Source organism: Choloepus didactylus, chromosome 16 (genome assembly GCF_015220235.1).
Source record: "Choloepus didactylus isolate mChoDid1 chromosome 16, mChoDid1.pri, whole genome shotgun sequence".
Lineage (NCBI taxonomy): Eukaryota > Metazoa > Chordata > Mammalia > Pilosa > Megalonychidae > Choloepus > Choloepus didactylus.
In genome coordinates, this window is record NC_051322.1 from 27,583,039 (window position 1) to 27,601,750 (window position 18,712).

Here is an 18,712-nt window from a genome sequence, read left to right on the forward strand (position 1 = left end):
TGAAATGGTTCAATTGATCTGTAGGTCTTTCACTGAACAAATCAGATAGGACTTAAAAAATCAGCTCTATTTGCATTCAGTCTTTGCACATTCAATAGCTATCAAATGCCCACTATGTGCAAAGCCTGAAAGTAGAGTTGAATACAATTATTTGAAATGCAGATCTCTGAACAAAAGGCATGATTTTCCTCCCCTTTCAGTCAAAGACGCTGAAATATTATATGATATTGTTGCCTCAATTATTCTATTATGGTTAGTATTTGTTTTCAGACAACCATTTATTCCTTAAGAAAATTCAGTTTTCTAGCTCCACACAGCTTTCCTTTAAAAATATATATATATATAAACTAATAGAAAATTTTAGAGCTACATTAGTTACAGTAAAAGCTATCTTAAGAAAAGACAGCATACACATTTCAGATATTCTCGAGGGAAGCAGGGATCATTGCTGACAGAGTCAGAGACTGAAATATGACAGGTAGTCAAAGTTTTCCAAGAGTTTCACAAAACTTTCAAAAACGTTGCTCATGAACCTCAATTATTCTCCTCTGGCTACAATTTCTACCCCAAAGCAGAGATATTTTTACTGGGGTCCTGACAGATGATCACCTTGCTTCAGTGGAGTGATTTGGGGGCCTGAACTCAATATCTAACAAGGAAACCCATTTCGTTTCCCAGTATGTCTTTTGAGAGAAAGCTGCTTTTTACTATGTTCTCAAACCTGCCTCCACGTTATCTTCATGAATTATAAATTCTATCATCATGTCTAGAGCAATGCAAAATGAATCTGATTCTATTTTCCAAAGAAGCACACCCAACTATTTTTCAGTTTGATTGCCTTCAGTAGTTAACTCCTGGCTATCTCCATGTAACTTAGAGATAACAAGGACTTAGAGATCAGTGAGTGGGAGTGTCCTTCAAGGATCTCAGTCTGGTGCAGCCTTGGCTAGTAGAACTTTCTGCAATGATGGAAATATCCTATATATGCATGATGCAATATGGTAGCCACTAGCCACATGAAATGTGGCTACAGCAACCGAAAAACTGAATTTAAATTTTCATATGTGGTAATGGCTACTGTATCAGACAGCACAGGTCTGGCAGAATAGATAGGCCCATGTTCAAATAAATATAACAACAAATATGTAGCTCCCAGTGTAAAATAGGACCACAAAGGGGCTCTGAGAGACAAGGTAATAGTTTAGAGTTAAGAGATGCCTGAACTAATACTGGAATTAGTCAGGTGATGAAGGTGGGAAGAGTTTCAGAAAGAACATCATAAACACACACAGGCACAAATGAGCCTATTAAAAATAGAGAATTGTGAATCATGGTTTGGGCACATAATCTGGTTGTGGGACTTGAGTACAAACTCCATTTTACTCATGGTCTTCATAACATTAGTTTTCAAGGAATGCTATGTTCACAAAATTTTTTGACCTATAGAAAAAAATGTGAGACTCTCTTTCCCTATTTGAATACCATATTTCAAAATGTGCATCTTAAATTCAAACTGACATGCATGGCTCAATTTAAGAAATGAACAAAATGGCTCAATTTAAGTTTACATTTAATTAAAACAATTCTATATATTCCCATACTAACTGCAAAAATTCAGGTCTCTCCTATCATGCACTGATAAATGTGGGTCTCTGAACTGAGATGTAGGATTCTATGTGCCTATTGCATTTCATCTAGATACTATAAAACCATATTTTAGTCTTCTAAGATCTTTTCAAATGTTGAATAAGCGTTCTTCGGTTAAACTCTTCCACCCAGTTTTGGGTAATTAGCATATCTAGAAGTCCAAAAAATTCTATCTACATCAGTGTTGAAGAACAAAACTCTAATTAGGATAGGACAGGGAAGGACAATGCCAAGAGCTATCAGACCCAAATCTCCCAGGTGACAGTCAAGGTGAGTCATCAAGGCTAAGAGATAGCTGTGCTCCCCTTCTCAGGGAAAACAGATTTTACTCCATGTACACATCGTGCATTTATTTTAGTTTAGCACAACAAATACTATCTTGTGTAGAGCCTAAAAGACTGGTATAAATGGACAAATTGATAGCATAATTAATAGCTGAAAGCTGGGTATCTCCACCAAAAATAGTTATCTACCCTAATCTTCACTACTTGGAATACCATGGGCCAAATTAGATTTAAGATTGGAGAAGAGAGAGAGACAGAGAGAAATTTCTGACTTTAAATGCTTTGTTTTGATCTTTAGTTAGCAAGCAGCTTTATTATGTGGTGCAAAACACTGAATAATTCTCTACTGTATATTCAATTTATGCAGTTCTGGGTCCATGTTAGACACTGAGCAAACTTCAGTTGAAAATACAGGTTTTTGTTTTCTTAAATAACATCTTTTAAATAGCTAATAGATTCATATTAATTGAGTTGCTACATAAAAGCCACCTTGCATAGGCATAGAGGAGTTTAATATTTCACACGGCAACTTTTCCCTTTAAAATATGATTAAGAGACACATTTAGTGGAAAATAAGTATTTTCTATGGGAATGTGTACTATTATTTGTTGTTAGTGTGACAATTATCAAATAAATGACAAATTGTGAGATAAAAGAATCTCAGAACATCCTTCAAGCTTGTTCCTATTCTCATAGAAGGAACCTAATTATCTATGAATGTCAAAAAAATCAAAACTTCATGTTGCAATAGGGTTTGTCAGATTCATTTGTAATAGGAATCGGATCCACTAAAAATTCTCTTAAAATAAATTTGGTACACTAGGCTACCAAAAGTGTTTTCGTTGTTAAATTACAAAATAGCCAAAAAGGTTAAGACATTTATCTAGAATTATTTTTATAATTAAATTTAATCTCCATTCTGCAAAGCAAAAGCTATAGCTACTATCGATTTGATAATTCTACTTGCTACTAAGGTCATACACAATACAATTATAAATTCAAGTTTGAGTATCAGGAGTTGATGTCCCACTAGAAAGCTAAGCACAAAACACAACATAATATGCTCCAGATACTTCAATTTTCTTGATGTATGGATATTTTTCCTCCCTAGTTTTAAAAAGTAAGAGGACAGCTTACTCTCAGGGGAAGCAAGTGATTGGAATCAAAACTGCATTTTCCTATCCCACTTCCTCACATTCAAAAATCAGTGGAAATTTTGAGAGAAATTTGCCAAGAATCTGCTTTTTTATTCACTTCTCTCAAAGATGGTCTTAAAAAAGAATTTCTATCAATAAATGCAAGTTGTAAGAGTAGAAAGCAATGAAACTCAAGATCTAGATGGTTGCTTTTTATAGAATTTCTGATGGGTGACATTAATTTCAGCATTTTGTAAAAAACTTAAGCAGTATGACTGTTCCTGACACAGACTGGCTACACTTACCTAGGTATAGATTTCTCTTTTGTTACTATAAGTAAGCCAAATTAGTTTTGCCAGTGTGGGAAAATATAAAATCAGCCATCTGTGTGATAACACTGTTTTCATGTTGCAATGCTTGATATCATTCAAATCAAAATAAACAAAGCTCTTTAATGACTTGGCCTGATTCAGGGAAAACTCCTTGTTTATTCTAATTCAAGCATGACACTGAAAGAGTAGGACAAATAGCCCTCAGATAGATAGCACAACAAGTCATAGGAAATTCTCAGAACTTAGGAGAATGGGAGCTAGCAATTGCTTATTTCTGCAAGATAGAGCTTTTAATTCTTATCAGTGAAACACCAGAAATATGCCCTCAGAACAACACCACCGTAAGCCCTCAACTAATACTATTTCCTGAGAATCTGAAGAGCTCATCTAATCCATATTTTAATTTTTGGCCAAATACAACTCAAAAAATGCCAGATTTTAACTCTACATTCTTTTCCTTCCCAAATCTCTTTGACAATTCAGGCACTTGTGTGAAGACTCAGAACCAGAAGCGACAATGAAAGAACCCCAAATACCCATTTAAACTTGGATGTTGAGACATTTTATCAACATTAAAGGTTGTCAGTGTTGTCACAAGAGAAAATATTCACACTCTATTGTATACAAGTGTTAGAACACTCTAGAATTATTGTGTGCTTCTTGTATACTTTCTTCTGCTGCTAAGTAGATTCTTGAACCTTGCCAAATGCCCTTGTAAGCTGAAGTCAGAATTCACTTATAAATCCCTATACAAAGTTAAATCATATCCTTCCTGCCTTCAACTTCACCATCAAGCTTCACAGCAATCCTTCAAAGTTTTATGGGTCTCCGTAGATGTCATAAAATAATTTTCTTTTACTGTCAGGGATAGTTTCCACTTTTAGCTGTATTTAACTTACATTCATGGAAACTGGAAAAATCATTGGGGAAAAAAAGATGGTAATTCCTTAGTTCAATCTTCTAACAAGATAATGTTACATGCTGAAAAGATCCAAGAGTTATATCGATTTATGACGAGTCTGTATAACCGATTTAACAACAACTCTTTGTCTCTCGAGAATTAGTAGCTTGGGGAAGTGGTATTGGGCATCTTAAAAAAAGACAAAATCAATCTCAGTCTACAGAGACAGAAGTACTAGAGAAAGAAATAAGAGAAATGCAGAGTTGAAACGAAACGGAGAGATCACTTGTTGAAATGAAACGTAGAGATCTCTTTTTCAAACATCCTATCATATGCACAAATCCTGTCTACCTCTACAAAAAAAGGTTCATCCAGACCTGCTTGCACACTTCTAGGGACAAGACAACTCGTTCCATTTTTAGATAAGCTGGTTGGAATTTCTCACTTAATTTGAGCTGTAATCTGTTTGCAGTTTCAACATACAGCATCCACTTTTGTTTACCAAACAACAAACAATTTGGAATCCTATGCTTTGTGCCCTGACCTCAGTATTGGGGTGCTATTCAAGGACATGTGAAACACGTGTTCACCCTTTTCCATGTGATGGGGAAGCAAAAAACACACGGGAAACAGAATGATTGAGAGGTAACAGTGTCCATGGTTCCACCATTTCATTTATGGAGTAGGAGGGAAGGGGCTGTTAGTCAACTCACTCGGCCTTTCAGAACTACAGGCAGTAACAAGCCCACTTAAAGGGGTTGTTTTGCAAATTAAATTTGCAAATGAAATTAAACAATTTCATAAGTTGTGCGAGCTATAAGTGCAAATGCTGGTTTCCATAGCATCTCATGCAGACTTCTCTGGTAAAACATATCACTTTGGGTTATAATAATTGACTCATTGAGTGGCTACCTGTAGGAGAAATTGTAATATACTGTCCTCTGTGTAACAAGAACTTACATCAGTTCCTGGCTTGGTAAAATTCTGTTCATTTAATCTAAATAAACACTACTATAAGAATCCTCATAAATGGAGATACTATCGAATGACCCAGACAGTTTAGAAGTGGGAATGTTTCACTATAGAGATGAAATAATGAATTCACTTTTGATATAGTAAGTATTAAGTATTCTGCAGTGCTGAGCAAAAAGGATAAATGAGAGGACAGGGCTGGATGTGCAGTTTTGAGAGTTTTCACAAAAAGGGTATGGGTGAAATTATGTAGGGAGAGAAGCTTAAAGAGGTGCCACTTCAGAGAGGAAAGTGCAGAAACTCGAGGGACAATACTAGGGGTTAGGGTACGAAGAAGAAACCACCAAGAGAACCAGAGCAAGTACAACTTTATTGACTGAATTCCTTATTAGTCACACTTTATTTACTCTCCTAAATTGCACTTCAGTCTATCATAAGTATGTGATTAACATCTGTTCTCTGTCCAACATAACCTAGGATTTTATGATATATGACTGATAAATTAAATAATTTTACCTTTAAGAAGTTTGCAGTCTCCTGAATCAATAACACCTAGTTAACTAGGTAAGAAGAAATAAAGATAATAGGGAACAGGTAGCCAAGATGCTTGGGTGCTTAAACTGTTGCTATATGCCACAGGCTCTTGAATTGCGATATGCGCAAAAAAGTTCTACAGCAATTCTTTCTTATACAGAATTTGGCACATATCAATAGGTGCATAGGTAACTTAGGATAGGGATGGCATATTGCATGTAGGTAGGAGAATAAAAAGACCAATGTGTGTTATTACAATCTCATTTTATTGTTTGTGCAATTGAGGGCATTAGAGAAGCTTTTTGCATTTGAAGACACCACTTTGTTCTTTTATTTTTATTTATTTTTAAACTTTTATTTAGCACATTGCTAGTGTGGAGGAAAGAAATTGCACTAGGAACTAAGGTCTCTGGGTTCTACTCTGGTCTCTACCACTACCTTTTTGTGAGACCTTGGACAAATGAATGAACTTCTCAGCGTTAACTGCCTACCTGTAAAATGAGGGGCTGTAGAGTCCTTTCTTCTTACCTAGAAGACTTGAATTGTGGATCCAATGATCATCTGATACATATCATCTAAAGTGGTAACTACTAGGAAAATTTTAGGTGGTATCTTTCTACCTGTCAGGTGCTGTGTGATCATAGACAATTGCTGCAGACTTCTGCCTCTACCTGCATGATGAGTGGGTACATGGAGCTGGATGATACCCCTCTGGTCCCCATGTGGATTTAATAATCTGAAATCCTTTTCTGTCATTCCAGTACTAATAGTCCTCAGAGATACAGCCTTGTTGGTCTCATCATCTAATTTATTAATTTATGAAGAATTCCAAACATCTTCTGTTAACTTTTATTACTATTCCTATGATTTTAAAGAAACTAGACTTGACAGATGGATTAGTTTCCTAGGGCTGCCATAACAAAATTACTGCAAATTAGGAGTCTTAAATAAAACAACATAAATTTATTCTCTCACTCTTATGAGGCTAGAAGTCCAAAATCAAGGTGCACCAGTGCCATGCTCCTTTGAAGGCACTCAGGAAGAATCTTTCCTTGCTTCTTCCTTGGTGACCCCAGGAACTCCTTCTTCTTCTGGTGAAGAAGTCTTCTGGTGGCCCCAGGCATTCCTTGGCTTGTATCAGCACCACTTAATCTCTGCCTCTGTCCTTCTCTTGGTCTTCTTCTCTGTGTGCTTCTGTGTCCTTTCCTCTTCTTACAAGGATACTAGTCATCAGATATAGGGCTCATCCTAATCTGGTTACCTCATCTTAACTTATTTATATTTGCAAAGACACAATTTTTGAGTGGATCTGAATTTGGGGGGTTAAAATGGGGAGTTACTATCAACCCACTATACCAGAAATGGGGAGAGGAGACAGTGTGTTGGTGTGTGTGTGTATGTGTTCCAAAAGATCATATCTTAACTCTATTTGTTCTATTTTCTCAAGAAAAGAAGTGTGGCCAAAATATAGGAAGTCTAATCAGTGTTTAGCAACTAACTTTTCAAAAAATCACAGCAGAGGAATACTCCTGTTAGACGTATTTTTTAGAGAAGGACAATATGTTAATTCTCTGAAGAATAAAATAATACATATTTTAATGAGAATATATTTGAGGGGTAAATCAAATGAAATAAACTCCTCCCTCTATTCCTCCACCCTCTCTAATTGAAGGTAAATGTTTATAAGGATTTATCATCACAACATTTTAAAAGATTCTGAACACAAGGATGTTCTTTGTTAGGCAGTATCTGAAAAAATGTTCATTTTCCTGGTGGCCAAAGTGGTATTATCCTGATATGTGACAAAGGGATGCCTGTTTAATTTTCTTTTAAAGTCATGCAGAGAAAACTGTAGTGTTTTACCACTTACAAGTCAATTCAAACCTAACAGTATATATTGCATTGCTGTGAGGATCGAGCATCACTAATGGGACTGCAATTTTTTCACCAAAGGCTGCTTTAAGAACATACAAAACTTCATTGAAAATTTCTTCATATGCAATCCATGCCTTTCTTCTCCCTAACAGAATGATTAAACTATTGTATGTATAATACTTAAAGGAGACTAAAATTTTTAAGCTAATAGAAACATAAACATTTATATACAAAATGCTTTATCATCTACAATGTTTATATCAACACATTGTTTTAAATAAGGGACCCTTAATTTGTTATAGATTTTACAACTGGAAGAACAATAATTGAGGACTGACTAAGAACCAGATGAAGGTGCATAATGGAGAGTTTTTCATTTTTAAAATATGTGAATTTTTCACACAGAACATCTCTCTTTGATATGGTTTTAATTATGTCTACAGAGAAGCGGTTCTTTAAAAATAGAATAAAAATCTGTCAATCATCTGAACAAACGCAGCATAAAATACATAGTCCTGTAGTACATGAACTTCCTGTTTTCTTTCTTTAGTAACTGCATAAATAAGAGGAATGATTGAATTTTTTTTACAGAAATACCCTAATTTAAAACATGCCATCCATCATATAAATCTCTGGAATTTTCCCATTTGGTAACTAATTTTGGTAAAAATTTGCTCTTATTACGTAGTGCTCAGATTCTAATTCTTTACATTTTATATTCTATAAAATTCAAGATACTTCAAATTATTTTTGGTATAGTTGGTATATAAATAAATAAAACCCCAAGTACAATGCTCATTTACTAACCAGTAAACACTAAAAAAACAAATGACCTAAATTCCTCTACTGACTTAAAAGGTTGTAAATATTGGCATCTTTTCTGGTTAAATAGCTGGAGCTCCTTTCTGGGCAATATTGATAAGAAGAGAAAACTCCTATATCAGTATAGGGAAATATATTAGGTTTAGTAATAAGTATATGAAAGGCATTTGTTCAGATGCTTTGGGGATATTTTTCATTCATGTTAGTAGAAACAGGATGTGGGAATTCAGGAGAGACAGTGGAAAGAAGAGAAGAGAAAAGTAGATGAGACTTTTTTAGATGCTTGTGATCCCAAGATCAAGTCAACTACATACACTGTACGCAGATGGAGTAAACCGACTCAAATAGATGGAGCCATGTGGGTCCCACTGCCCATGGCCTGAGGTATACACCCACTTGGTTTGATATTGAAGGTGTTATGATGATAAAACCAACACAGAAGTGAATGAAGACTAGTCAAGGACCAAGAGACAAGTGATTTCATAAGCTCTACTATAGGGGATATCTCAGTATAGTCTGGCAGAATTTGTGTAGTCAACAAATGGTGATGTCACAAGTGGATAGTCTGAGTTGTAAAAAAAAGAAAAGAAAAGAAAAAAGGTGATGGTATCAAACCTGCAGACTAAAGAATTTCATAGAAACTCCACAGTGTTTTGTCATTTTGCCTTGTTTGGGTCAGCCTGGCAGACACTGGCGTAGAATGATGCAACAACATTGAAAACCAGAGAGCCACTGTCCTGGTCAGAACTTTGATTATTTTTCCTGCTTCTTAACAAGAGGGCCAGTAACAGATAGAAATGTGAATGAACAGTTCTTGGATTTTGTTTTTACGTTTAAAATGTTTGCTTCTGGTGTAAACTATAAGACATAGGATTTTCATTTACCTCCTTCCAAACATCCTACAGAAAAAAAAGATGTGATAAGCCAAAATTTAATAAACCAAAATGGCTCTGAAAAAGACTGGGTGGGCTGGAATGGTAGCCCCAAAGGATTCCTATCTGGAAGAGGGAAAATGAGTATGATCATATTGATGTTTTAAATAAAGCAGGTGTAACCAAGACTTAAAAAGCTCACAGGACAAAGTCTCTAAGGAGAGATGAGAGCCATTCTTTATGACAAAGTCCCAGAAATGCAAAGTAAATGTAGAAAGTGGGTTAGCAAAATGAACTGAGCCTGCGAAGGAGCACCTGTGTCATTCACTACCAGACACCATCCGATACCTCCTGAAGGCCCACTGTCAGTGAGGGTCCTCTAATTTCTACAATTAGAAAACTATGCTCTGAAGAAGTATAACAATTTTCATAGGTTTGGCTGAGGGAAGTTTGAGCTGTTTTACTTTTTGTTAGTTTTCTAACATATCTTCTTGCTACCTGTATCCTAGCACCTTATCGGACATGTCACCAATCTATTCCATCAACCTTACTTTAGAGGAGAGAGACCTTTTTGGAGAAAGGATTTACATGGTGACAGAGATTTACACTAATCGAAGTATTATTTCTTTCATAAATATGAATGAACTATCAATAATTAAACATCTGGAGAAAACTAACATCACACTGGAAAGGAACCAAGATGAGTCCTAGTGAATCTAGGAGGTGCTAAGAAAATTCAGAGAACAGAAGAGAATTTACAAAATTCTCATCAGCGATTTCAGAAAACTGCTACATCTATAAAAACAGACCAACAGTTATGATAAGGAGAAAATCAATAAGAAAGTCTTGAAGCCTAAAAATCAGAAAGAAGCTAGGGGAGAAGTGGAGAAAATCTTATTTTAACACTAATCAAAAAGATGAAGAAATGGAAACTATAAGGAAAGGTTAATAGACATATAGAATTAACTCCAGATGCCAAGTTTTAAGAAGAGATGGCATAGAGAATAGAAGGATTGGAAATATCCAAGAAATAATAGGGAAAAATATCCTAGAACTGTAAACAACACAGCATTCTTCAAAATAAAGTGGTTAATTTCAGGACTCCAAAGATTCAGAGAAGATCCTTACATCTTTGAAAAAAGGGAAAGCTGACAATTTACAATGGAATGAGAACCAAATTGGCATTATATCTCTCAGCAACAATGCTGAATACCACAGACAATAAGGCAGTATCTTCAAAGTTCTGAAGGAAAGAAATAATCTTAAACTTCAAAATCTACTTCAGCCCCACTATTAAATAAGTATGATGGCAAAATAATGACATTTTGATATAGCCAAGTATTCAAAACTTTTGATTTCCAAATACTTTTATGAAACCTTACTTATGGAAGTAAAAAAAGAGAGCAAGAGAAAGAGAAAAAGAAATGCATGTGGAATGGAAGAGGGAGGTGTAGATTAAAACATAAAAAACAGTAAAACAATAATGAATGAGGAGTTAAGGGGGGAAAATATCCTGGATGACAGCTATATGGCACAGCTAAAAAATTATCAACACAAATTAGTGAGTCAGAGAACTCCAATTAAAAAAAAAAACCTTTAAGAAAAAGTTTTTCACTTTAAGTATATGATGAAAAAATGTGCAAACTTAGTGATAAAGTGAAGGCATGCTACTCTATTCTTTTTTTTAAAAGAAGATTATAAAATGTCATTTAAAAATTTCAGGAGAAGAAATAAGGAAATTCACAGTCAAAGAATAAAGAAAATTAAAATAAATTTTGGTAGCGACAAGCAGAGAATCTATTGGGCCTCCATGCTTGAGTATCACTGGATTAAATTTCCTTTCTACAGGTCCAATTATAGCACTGTCTCTACCTAGAATAATAATTAGATAATCATGAAATAGCAATGTATTGTTTATTGGTTTGCTGGTTTTCAGTTTTACAATTAATCTATAACTACAGTTGACAAAGATCATGTAAGAATGTAAAAATACATGAATAGTTAATAGAAGATATAAAGTTGAAGTTTAAAAAAATGCATAAATATGCATAATTAAAGCAGTTTTCTGAAAAATCACTTTTGACACTACAACTGTACATTAAAAAGCCTTCTTTATAACGTTTCATATATCTATACACATAGATATTCCTTTATGGGAAGTGCATTCTCAAACTAATTTTCCACTATTGATCCAAATATATAGTGAATATGGAAAAAAAAAATCAACTGGGTGTTTTCTTAAGGCAATTGTCAAACTCACATAAATTTTTAAATTTGAAAACATGGTCCTCCTCATTCTTCAGAATGACTTCCACATTAATTACAGGCAAGAATTTGTCCACAGAGAAAAACCCTATTCCTAAAAAACATATTACCAGTAACTCCAATCGTAGTGTTTGAGATACATATTGTTTGTCAGTAATTCTAAATTGTATTGCATACTTTAAAATTATTGCCTAAGTAGTTTATTGAGATAGGAGGATTTTATGGAATTCACCACATTCACAGGCACCCCACATCCTCATGACTGAGTTTTTGCATACGTGCTCCATTGTGTGAGGGTCTTTCAATGTAAAGACTTTCCAAGATTGTAAACATTTTGACTAGAAAGACTGTCTTTGCAGTGCAGGTCTAACTCAGCTCACTGCCATGAAAAAATTAAGTGCAGAAGGCAGTGAAAAATGTCCAGTCATTTCTTTTCTCCAAGCTGATACATATCTTATTTATTCTCCCTTGTGATGTGTGAATGCTGCACCATGCCCTATTTTGTCTTCTGCCTCAATTAAAATGTAAATTTCTGCAGCCCATCTCTATAATTCCAAACTGCTCTAGGCAGGGGAATTTAAACTGCTTTTAATAAAACCAAGTACAGATGCTGAAATAAGATTTCTTTCAAAGTCTTTGAAATCTGTATGTGTAATGGTGTGCTGGAACTTCTGTAGTTACGTCTTGGCTACAAACATTCAGATAAAAGCAAGAGAAGGTGAGCCGTGCATTTTATTACCACCACGTACGCAAACCCCTAGTTAAGGCAATGACCCACCTCTCCTTTTGGACATTTTATAGCAATCAATCCTTTTTCTTTTGTACAAGATAGATGTTGGTCACATTCAGAATTTATAGCCTCAAAATGCCACTGCCCATTTTGTCAGATAGGATAACAATTTAATAGGTGAATTCAAAATTGAAGTCAAGTTTGCAAAAATGACTTTGGGATTTCCACATTAGCTTGCTGGTCAGGCTCTTTGATTTAATCCTTTCAGTGTCTCCAACTGTAAAACATACTGCTCCCTCTGTCTTGAAAACCCCTTTGCTCCCTTCTTTGTTAACTCCTAGCTTCTCTCAAGTCTTAACTTCAATGTCTTCTTCTCCAGGAAGCATTACCTGGGGCAGCCTCTTTGCCTCTTCCTTCCCTAGATTTCCCTGGCTGTTCTTTCATGGTTCTAATAATTCCCCATATCAGAGTGCCCATATTATTTACCATCCACCTAGGACACTTAGTGAATGAAAGGTGGTGCTGATCAGAGAAGACTGCATAAACAAGGACTCTCCTAGGTAAACCAGGACTTATAGACCCACTAGTCAAACAGTTTCACGTTATTGTGGGATGGTAGAAGAAGAGAGTGAAAGTTGGAATATGTCAATGGAGAAGACACAGAAAACTGCATGGCTGACCTGCCTCCAGTCTTCACAAAGCCCACAGCCTAGTAATGATCCCACCATCTATAAAGGAAATAATTTCTCTTCTCCAATCACAAATGTTTAACATTGAATTGTACAGCCCACATTTCTCTAAGTCAGTGCTTCTCACTTTGGGGCGATTTTGCTGGGTGTGGGAAAGGAGAGGGGAATTTGATAATGTCAATAGACATTTTTGGCTGGTACAACTTGGCGAGGGGTGCTATTAAGCAGGAGTGCTGCAAAACGTCCTATAAATGAAGAATCATCTGGTCCCAATTGTCAATAGCACCAAAGCTGAGAAAACCTGCTCTAAGCAAGTAATATATTGAATAGGCAAGGAGGGCAAAGGACAAAGGCAGAAGGAGCTATACAACATTTAGATTTACCACATTGACGACGCAGCTACATGCAAAGAGTTGGAAGGAAGACTTAGTTTCACAGCCATCCTGGATTTGACAGCTTGTGCATTGCTTGGGTTTTCTCCCCTTTCTCATGTCTTATTATTGAGAAAATGGCTACAAATGAAAGATGAACTCTATGTCTAGACCTTCCTTTAAATACTTCATGACTGAAAGCAAATATAAGGAACTACACAGAATTGAGTGTTTCACCTTCTTTCTTTTTTAATTCCCTCTTCCCACCACTACCAAATTAATCATCTAGAAGCACTATTTTCTTCATTTCGTTCCCTTAATCAAACATCTCCAGCACATGAATCCTTAGCTGTTAGTCTTTCTGAAGCTACCTCGGAAGGTCCTTTATGAGAGCATCCAGCTTCAGCCATATTGTTCTAATTTCTTTCCTTAAAATACAGCTTTTGATTTCCCATCTCCTTGCCTTTGATGGTTCCTGCCTGGATTGCTTTCTTGCCTCCATTTAATTTGTCAGAATCCTACTTTTCTTCCAAGATCCTGCTTAAATTTCACTTTCTTTCAACTCGTCTCTCCATTGTACTTCCATGATATCTGTTTACTTCATTAGTCATTTACTTGTATTGATAATTATATTTTAATGTGCATAATCCTAATCTTCCCATCAAGATAGTAAATACCTAAAGATACATATTAATTTACGTTTAAAAATGTGTTTCCTTCAGTAAACTTATGGTGAATTATCCATGAAGACATTCAAGAAATACTATTTACTGATTATTTAGAACTTTCATTGTGTCACTCTCACTCACCTCTGTGACTCAATAAATATATGTGGTTGATAACACTTAAGGGAGGCATAATTGTGACTAAATAAGCTCCTGGTGAGAGCACCTTTCAACTGAAACACTTTTGTTTCCAGCCCAAATTAAGGGAGAAAAGGAAACGGACATGCTGACCCATTACAGAAAGAGTCTTCATAAGATATTCATCCTTGTTGTCAATCCCCACATCGATGTTCAGAGCGTCCAGAGACGTGGAGAATTCAGGAGCTGGATTCAGAGAGTGAATCAAATATAAGACTCGGTGAACACTGGCACTTCAACACATACATGAAAAAGAAAAGAACTGTTGAAAAGCTTCAAGTTTTGGGTATGTACTGGTTCAAGTTCTGTTTTTAAACTGAGGATGTGGGCATGAACTTGCAGGTCCACAGTTCTGTAGATTTTTGGTTGTCTTGCTTTCTATAGCTTTTATTGTAATTGGGGTTTCCAAGCCATTTTTTTTTTTACTGTTATAAAAACAAATTTTATATTTTGTTGTAAAAATTTGCATTAAATTATATTTAGGAGGAATGAAGCTTGTGTTCCTTTGCCAATATTTCTCAACATTGAGAGAGCATATGTTACTGAGGATTTGAGAATTTCTTTTCTTAAACAGGTTCTGTTCAGACTCAAATTTGGAATATGGTGGCTTATAATAAATCTTCATGAATATTATTGGTTTCTTTAATGAAAAATAATTGTAATACATTTTTACTCTGACATAATTTGATGATTTGTGGCTTCTTTTTGCTAAAATCAGATTAGCCTTTCTTCAACTCATGGTACTATTCATTCATGAGTTACCTGATTCATGAGAGGCATTAATCTTCACCAACCAACCAGCTTTGATTATTTTACCTAAGAGAAGGTCAACCATCATTTGAGTGTTTTATTGACAAAGGATATACCTTCATTAAACTAGGAAGATACATGAGTTTCTAATTTTCAAAAGCCCCTAATTTGTTTTACTTTACAACTATTTGTGCACCTTAATCTCACAAGTTGGTTGATCACATTTTCTTAGAACCATTGCTAAAAATAAAATACACAAGTTAGTTGAACTCCAACTCTTTTCTTTCCTTTTCCTCAACTTCTTATAGAGATGCTAATCTTAATGGTCACTTAGAAAGGTCAAACAAGAGGATAATTAAGAAGGCAGGAAAATCATTAGATTTGAATATCACTTGATCTGGATAACTGGACCCTAAAAATTCTAGAGTTGAATGGGCTTCTGTGGTGGCTTTCATATCCACAAATATGAAATTTTAAAGTACAACTGAAAAAAGAACCTCTTTCAAAAAAATACAGCTGGCTGAATCCAATCTAGAAATTAGTTCATTGCAAATACTCACTCATTTTCTTGTGGCAGGCAGCTGGAGCCCCCATTACAATTTCCCAGTGGAAGCAGCCAGCAGCTGGGTGAGTAAGAGCTCATCCTTTTTAGAATTCCCTGATAAAGAATGTACATCTTTGGGGACTTGCAGAAGCATCATGCATCACTCTCCCAACTTTCCTTGTAAGGAAGACGGTGGGGGTGGCGGAGGCAGATAATTGAATTAAATACAATGATTGAACACGAAGTCTGTGCATACATCTCAGGGGATGTGTACTTTCTGGAGAACTGACAACCCCTTTCCTTTTCAAGTTAGATTGGCATTGACTGGCCTGCTTGTGGAAAGTTGTTGGAGTTGCCCTTTGCAACCATCCTGGCTGCTGAGTGAGAAAGGGAGAAAGTCTGCATTTGTGATTTTATTTGAAGACATCTTTTCTCCGTTTTTTCCTGCTCAAGTTCGACGTGTTTGGATTCAGTTCACAGCCTTTCTGCAGGCAGACCAGTCACTGCCAATCTGCCTCAATGCGTTCCCCTTTGGTACTCTAGTGATGTGGTACCCTGAGAGTTAGCAGCGAACTGCAAATCCATCTCACACACCTCATGGACAACTCCAGACACAAACTATGCTCTTCTTTGCTATTTTTTGACTGAGGTATTTTTGCTTGGTTCTGGCCTTCTTCCTTACTGAGAGGAGGAAATACTAACTGAATTCAATACATACAAACTTGAAGAATGTTCTGACTGAGGAAGATAGCTGTATACCAAGGGAGTGAGTTAGCAATAATGATGCCTACTCAGAAAGTTGGAATGTTGATTGTAATCTGTGTGGTTGAGAGGATAACACACCCTCTGAGCCTCTTATGTCACAGGAGATTAAAATAAATAAATAAATAAATAAATAAAGAGGTCCATGGGCAAATATTCTTTCACAACTTTCTGACCCCTATATGCTGTTATTTCCTCACTGGAAGAGGCAGCTGTAGTGGGTTGAATTCTGTTCCCCATAAATGTAGGTTCAAGTCTTAATCCTGGTTCCTGTGAATGTGACCTTATTTGGAAATTGGGTTTTTGCAGAGAAAATCAAGTCAAGATGGGATCATACTGGCTTGGGGAGGTATCCCTGTAAGAAGAGGAGAGGACACACAGAGAGAACAAGCTACGTGATGATGGAGGCAGAGATTGGAGTAATGTAGCTATAAGCTTCAAGGAATGCCAAGGATTGCCACAAGCCACCAGAAGCTAGGAAGAGGCAAGGAAGAATCCTTTCCTAGCACCTAGAAAAGGAGCATAGCTTAGCTTCCAGAACTGAGGAGACTTCTAGCCTCCAGAACTGTGAGAGAATAAATTTCTGTTGTTTTCGGCTGCTCAGGTTGTGGTTTCGCTATGGTAGCCCCAGGGGGGACAAAAAAAAAAAAAAAAAAAGCAGTAGCCAGTACTGATTCTTCACCTATATTCTGGTCCTCCCGCCCCCTTCACCTGTCTGGGAAATAACCTTAATGACTTATTGCCCATATCTGCATCTTTTGCATTTCTCTTGGCTATTTCTTGACAGTGAGCAGGAGGTGGTCAGCACTGTTAAAATTATATGGAGAGACTGAGTTATAATTGCTGTATGTACTGAGTACCAGACTAGTTTCTAATTGCTTTATGCATGCTCGTTCACTGAATTTTCATAATAGCATGGGAGGTAGGTATTATTATCACCTCACTTTATAGATGAGAAAACAAAGTGCAGATTGGATCTTGCCCAAAACATCAGTGTTAATAAATGGCATAACGAAATTGTGAACTTGGGGTCTGCCTCTGAAACCATGTTCTTAGTGATACTGCTGAACTTCAGTAGGACAAAGAATGAGGACTAAAAGTACCACTGCATTTCGAAACTGGGCTGGGACTTGGGTGAGAGCAGATTTCAGGAGAGTGTTATGGACCCCATACTCCAAGGGGTAGGAGAGAGAAGCACTTGCCATGACTACGTAGTCCTCCCTGCCTATCCAGTTTAACATCGTGTCACTTTCTCTGCTCCCCCAAACCGTATGCTACATTTAAACTACTTGATTTTTGTATAAAATTAATTTAATTAGCTCTCCCTGATTTTTATTCAAATCATAGGGGTGAAGGAGATTATCCCAAATTAGGGAAAAGCATGGATTTTTTCTTAGAAGCATCACAAATACCACCTTCAATGCACACTGAGGAACATAAGTAACTTTCACAACTTGTTCCGGAACACGGTTTCAGGTTTGAGGAGAAGATCTGGGAATCCATGGAGATACACATTTTAGATCAGTGAGGAGACTCAGAGCTGATGTAGTCAAGGTGCTCGCAACACTGGCTGCACATTAGAATCACCTGAGGATCTGTTTGAACCTACCAATGACTGGGGCCCATAACAGACCAAAAAAGTCGGAAACTTGGAGGTCCAGGCAAAGCATTTTTTTTAAAAGTACCTCAGGTTATTCTAAGAGATAGCCAGGGTTGAGAACTACTGAGCCAATCTAAGCACATCACTTTACAGATGAAAACATAAGCACTTGATTTCATTTTCCTCAAGGTATATTTATACCAGCAAAAATGACTGGGTATCTAAATGAGTGCTAAGCAAAAAGATGGCATGAAACAATAATCAAAACGCAAACAGAAAATTAGTTTATTCTGCATGAGAAAATGTGACCATGTAATTTACTCTCCAAGCTGGGACACTTTGAGCTCCTGGGACACTTTGAGCTGACCATTCTCATGCCAGGGCCTAGAATAGTTATTGGCACATAGTAGGCGTTTGTTTAAAATTTATAGGAATGAATTAATGAGTGAAAATTCACTAACCCTCAAAAGGACAGCCCCAAATAATGTGAAGTATTGTATCACTTTCTACAGCCTTCATTTGAATAATTGTGTACCCTTCACATACAGATTCAGAAGTAAGCTCCGTGCGCTTGCATCCCTAAGACAGGGCGAGCAGACGGTGACCATTATTTTTTCTCCTTTGGGAGGTGGACTTACATTTAAAAGTTGGATACCAGATTAGAATTTCTTCAAGAAATACAACTAAATCCCATTGGGCTTGTGTTTTATCTTTCAACTGGAGTCAGATCGGAAAAGAAAATGTGAAAATATCTACAGTCACT

The 18,712-nt window shown here is 36.3% G+C and overlaps 1 protein-coding gene across 4 annotated transcripts in view; it reads right to left on the bottom strand.

Moving 5' to 3' along the window:
* DCC (DCC netrin 1 receptor) overlaps window positions 1-18,712 on the bottom strand; it is a 1,223,099-nt gene that overhangs the window by 636,901 nt on the left and 567,486 nt on the right. The window lies entirely within an intron of this gene.